Source organism: Triticum urartu, chromosome 3 (genome assembly GCF_003073215.2).
Source record: "Triticum urartu cultivar G1812 chromosome 3, Tu2.1, whole genome shotgun sequence".
Lineage (NCBI taxonomy): Eukaryota > Viridiplantae > Streptophyta > Magnoliopsida > Poales > Poaceae > Triticum > Triticum urartu.
The window spans coordinates 635,171,466-635,177,429 of record NC_053024.1 but is presented as its reverse complement, the minus strand read 5'-3'; positions in this window follow the sequence as shown (position 1 = coordinate 635,177,429).

Below are 5,964 nucleotides of genomic sequence, written 5' to 3'. Positions count from 1 at the left end.
GTCATAGGAACATGTATAAGTCATGAAGAAAGCAATAGCAACAAACTAAACGATCAAGTGCTAAGCTAACGGAATGGGTCAAGTCAATCACATCATTGTGCTAATGATGTACCCGGGGATCCCGTTAATCAAATTACAATTCTTTGTCTATGGCTAGGAAACATAACCATCTTTGATGAACGAGCTAGTCAAGTAGAGGCATACTAGTGACACTCCGTTTGTCTATGTATTCACACATGTATCATGTTTCCGGTTAATACAATTCTAGCATGAATAATAAACATTTATCATGATATAAGGAAATAAATAATAACTTTATTATTGTCTCTAGGGCATATTTCCTTCAGTCTCCCACTTGCACTAGAGTCAATAATCTAGTTCACATCTCCATGTGATTTAACACCAATAGTTTACATCACCATGTGATTAACACCCATAGTTCACATCGTCATGTGACCAACACCCAAAGGGTTTACTAGAGTCAACAATCTAGTTCACATCGCTATGTGATTAACACCTAAAGAGTACTAAGGTGTGATCATGTTTTGCTTGTGAGAGAAGTTTAGTCTACGGGTCTGCCATATTCAGATCTGTATGTATTTTTGCAAATTTCTATGTCAACAATGCTCTGCACGGAGCTACTCTAGCTAATTGCTCCCACTTTCAAAAATGTATCTAGATTGAGACTTAGAGTCATCTGGATCAGTGTCAAAATCTGCATCGACGTAACCCTTTATGACGAACCTTTTGTCACCTCCATAATCGAGAAACATATCCTTATTTCACTAAGGACAATGTTGACCGCTGTCCAGTGATCTACTCCTAGATCACTATTGTACTCCCTTGCCAAAAAAACAGTGTAGGGTATACAATAGATCTGGTACACAACATGGCATATTTTATAGAACCTATGGCTGAGGCATAGGGAATGACTTTCATTCTCTTTCTATCTTCTGCCGTGGTCGGGCTTTGAGTCTTACTCAATTTCACACCTTGTAACACAGGCAAGAACTCTTTCTTTGACCGTTCCATTTTGAACTACTTCAAAATCTTGTCAAGGTAGGTACTCATTGAAAAAACTTATCAAGCGTCTTGATCTATCTCTATAGATCTTGATGCTCAATATGTAAGCAGCTTCACCGAGGTCTTTCTTTGAAAAACTCCTTTCAAACACTCCTTTATGCTTTGCAGAATAATTCTACATTATTTCCAATCAATAATATGTCATTTACATATACTTATCAGAAATGCTGTAGTGCTCCCACTCACTTTCTTGTAAATACATGCTTCACCGCAAGTCTGTATAAAACTATATGCTTTGATCAACTTATCAAAGCCTATATTCCAACTCCGAGATGCTTGCACCAGTCCATAGATGGATCACTGGAGCTTGCATATTTTGTTAGCACCTTTAGGATTGACAAAACCTTCTGGTTGCATCATATACAACTCTTTCTTTAATAAATCCTTTAAGGAATGCAGTTTTGTTTATCCATTTGCCAGATTTCATAAAATGCGGCAATTTGCTAACATGATTCAGACAGACTTAAGCGTCGCTACGAGTGAGAAAATCTCATCATAGTCAACACCTTGAACTTTGTCAAAAACCTTTTTCGACAAGTCTAGCTTTATAGATAGTTACACTACTATCAGCGGCCTTCCTTTTGAAGATCCATTTATTTTCTATGGCTTGCCGATCAACGGGCAAGTCAACCAAAGTCCACACTTTGTTCTCATACATGGATCCCATCTCAGATTTCATGGCCTAAAGCCATTTCGTGGAATCTGGGCTCATCATCGCTTCCTCATAGTTCGTAGGTTCATCATGGTCAATTAACATGACCTCCAGAACAGGATTACCGTACCACTCTGGTGCGGATCTCACTCTGGTTGACCTATGAGGTTCGGTAGTAACTTGATCTGAAGTTACATGATCATCATCATTAGCTTCCTCACTAATTGGTGTAGGAGTCACAGAAACAGATTTCTGTGATGAACTACTTTCCAATAAGGGAGCAGGTACAGTTACCTCATCAAGTTCTACTTTCCTCCCACTCACTTCTTTCGAGAGAAACTCCTTCTCTAGAAAGGATCCATTCTCAGCAACAAATATCTTGCCTTCAAATCTGTGATAGAAGGTGTACCCAACAGTTACTTTTGGGTATCCTATGAAGATGCACTTCTCCGACTTGGGTTTGAGGTTATCAAGATGAAACTTTTTCACATAAGCATTGCAACCTCAAACTTTAAGAAATGACAGCTTAGGTTTCTTGCTAAACCATAGTTCATACGGTGTCGTCTCAACGGATTTAGATGGTGCCCTATTTAATGTGAATGTAGCTGTCTCTAATGCATAACCCCAAAACGACAGTGGTAAATCGGTAAGAGACATCATAGATCGCACCATATCTAATAAAGTACGGTTACGACGTTCGGACACACCATTACACTGTGGTGTTCCAGGTGGCGTGAGTAGTGAAACTATTTCACATTGTTTTAACTGAAGGCCAAACTCGTAACTCAAATATTTTACTTCTGTGATCATATCGTAGAAACTTTTTTTTTGTTACGATGATTCTCCACTTCACTCTGAAATTCTTGGAACTTTTCAAATGTTTCAGACTTGTGTTTCATCAAGTAGATATACTCATATCTGCTCAAATCATCTGTGAAGATCAGAAAATAATGATACCTGCTGCGAGCCTCAATATTCATCGGACCACATACATCAGTATGTATGATTTCCAACAAATCTGTTGCTCGCTCCATTGTTCCGGAGAACGGAGTCTTAGTCATCTTGCCCATGAGGCATGGTTCGCAAGCATCAACTGATTCATAATCAAGTGATTCCAAAAGCCCATCAGCATGGATTTTCTTCATGCGCTTTACACCAATACGACCTAGACGGCAGTGCCACAAATAAGTTGCACTATCATTATTAACTTTGCATCTTTTGGCTTCAATATTATAAAAATGTGTATCACCACGATCGAGATCCAACAAACCATTTTCATTGGGTGTATGACCATAGAAGGTTTTATTCATGTAAACAGAACAACAATTATTCTCTAACTTACATGAATAACCGTATTGCAATAAACATGATCCAATCATATTCATGCTCAATGCAAACACTAAATAACATTTATTTTAGGTTTAACACTAATCCCGGAAGTATAGGGAGTGTGCGATGATGATCATATCAATCTTGGAACCATTTCCAATACACATCGTCACTTCACCCTTAACTAGTCTCTGTTCATTCTGCAACTCCCGTTTTGAGTTACTACTCTTAGCAACTGAACCAGTATCAAATACCGAGGGGTTGCTATAAACACTAGTAAAGTACACATCAATAACATGTATATCAAATATAGCTTTGTTCACTTTGCCATCCTTCTTATCCACCAAATACTTGGGGTAGTTCCGCTTCTAGTGACCAGTCCCTTTGCAGTAGAAGCACTTAGTCTCAGGCTTAGGTCCAGACTTGGGTTTCTTCACTTGAGCAGCAACTTGTTTGCCGTTCTTCTTGAAGTTCCCCTTCTCCCCTTTGCCCTTTCTCTTGAAACTAGTGGTCTTGTCAACCAACAACACTTCATGTTTTTCTTGATTTCTACCTTCGCCAATTTTTGAATCGCGAAGAGCTTGGGAATTGTTTTCGTCATCCCTTGCATATTATAGTTCATCACTAAGTTCTACTAACTTGTGATGGTGACTAGAGAATTCTGTCAATCACTATTTTATCTGGAAGATTAACTCCCACTTGATTCAAGCGATTGTAGTACCCAGACAATCTGAGCACATGCTCACTGCTTGAGCTATTCTCCTCCATCTTTTAGCTATAGAACTTGTTGGAGACTTCATATCTCTCAACTCGGGTATTTGCTTGAAATATTAATTTCAACTCCTGGAACATCTCATATGGTGCATGACGTTCAAAACGTCTTTGAAATCCCGATTCTAAGCTGTTAAGCATGGTGCACTAAACTATCAAGTAGTCATCATATTGAGCTAGCCAAACGTTCATAACGTCTGCATCTACTCCTGCAATAGGCCAATCACCTAGCGGTGCATCAAGGACATAATTCTTCTGTGCAGCAATGAGGATAAACCTCAGATCATGGACCCAGTCCGCATCATTGCTACTATCATCTTTCAACTTAGTTTTCTCTAGGAACACATATAAAACATAGGGAAGCAATAACGCGAGCTATTGATCTACAACATAGATATGCAAATACTATTAGGACTAAGTTCATGATAAATTAAAGTTCAATTAATCATATTACTTAAGAACTCCCACTTAGAAAGACATCCCTCTAATCTTCTAAGTGATCACGTGATCCAAATCAACTAAACCATAACCGATCACCACGTGAAATGGAGTAGTTTTCAATGGTGAACATCACTATGTTGATCATATCTACTATATGATTCATGCTCGACCTTTCGCTCTCAGTGTTCCGAGGCCATATCTGCATATGCTAGGCTCGTCAAGTTTAACCTGAGTATTCTGCGTGTGCAAAACTGGCTTGCACCCGTTGTAGATGGACATAGAGCTTATCACACCCGATCATCACGTGGTGTCTGGGCACGACGAACTTTGGCAATGGTGCATACTCAGGGAGAACACTTTTTATCTTGAAATTTAGTGAGAGATCATCTTATAATGCTACCGTCAATCAAAGCAAGATAAGATGCATAAAAGATAAACATCACATGCAATCAAAATATGTGACATGATATGGCCATCATCATCTTGTGCCTTTGATCTCCATCTCCAAAGCATCGTCATGATTTCCATCGTCACCGGCATGACACCATGATCTCCATCATCTTGATCTATATCAATGTGTCGTCACATGGTCGTCTCGCCAACTATTGCTCTTGCAACTATTGCTATCGCATAGCGATAAAGTAAAGCAATTATTTGGCGCTTGCATCTTATGCAATAAAGAGACAACCATAAGGCTTCTGCCAGTTGCCGATAACTTCAACAAAACATGATCATCTTATACAACAACTTATATCTCATCACTTCTTGACCATATCACATCACAACATGCCCTGCAAAAACAAGTTAGACGTCCTCTACTTTGTTGTTGCAAGTTTTATGTGGCTGCTACGGGCTTAGCAAGAACCATTCTTACCTACGCATCAAAACCACAACGATAGTTTGTCAAGTTGGTGCTGTTTTAACCTTCGTAAGGACTGGGCGTAGCCACACTCGGTTCAACTAAAGTTGGAGAAACTGACACCCGCTAGTCACCTGTGTGCATAGCACGGCGGTAAAAACCAGTCTCGCGTAAGCGTACGCGTAATGTCGGTCCGGGCCGCTTCATCCAACAATACCGCCGAACCAAAGTGTGACATGCTGGTAAGCAGTATGACTTATATCGCCCACAACTCACTTGTGTTCTACTCGTGCATATGACATCTACACATAAAACCTGGCTCCGATGCCATTGTTGGGGAACGTAGTAATTTCAAAAATTTCCTACGCACACGCAAGAGCATGGTGATGCATAGCAACGAGAGGGGAGAGTATTGTCCACGTACCCTCGTACACCGAAAGCGGAAGCGTTAGCACAACGCGGTTGATGTAGTCGTACGTCTTCACGATCCGACCGATCAAGTACCGAACGCACGACACCTCCGAGTTCTGCACACGTTCAACTCGATGACGTCCCTCGAACTCCGATCCAGCCGAGTGTTGAGGGAGAGTTTCGTCAGCACGACGGCGTGGTGACGATGATGATGTTCTACCGACGCAGGGCTTCGCCTAAGCACTGCTACGATATGATCAAGGTGGATTATGGTGGAGGGGGGCACCGCACACGGCTAAGAGATCAAGAGATCAATTCTTGTGTCTTTGGGGTGCCCCCTGCCCCCATATATAAAGGAGTGGAGGAGGGGGAGGGTCGGCCTCTCTATGGCGCGCCCTAGGGGAGTCCTACTCCCACC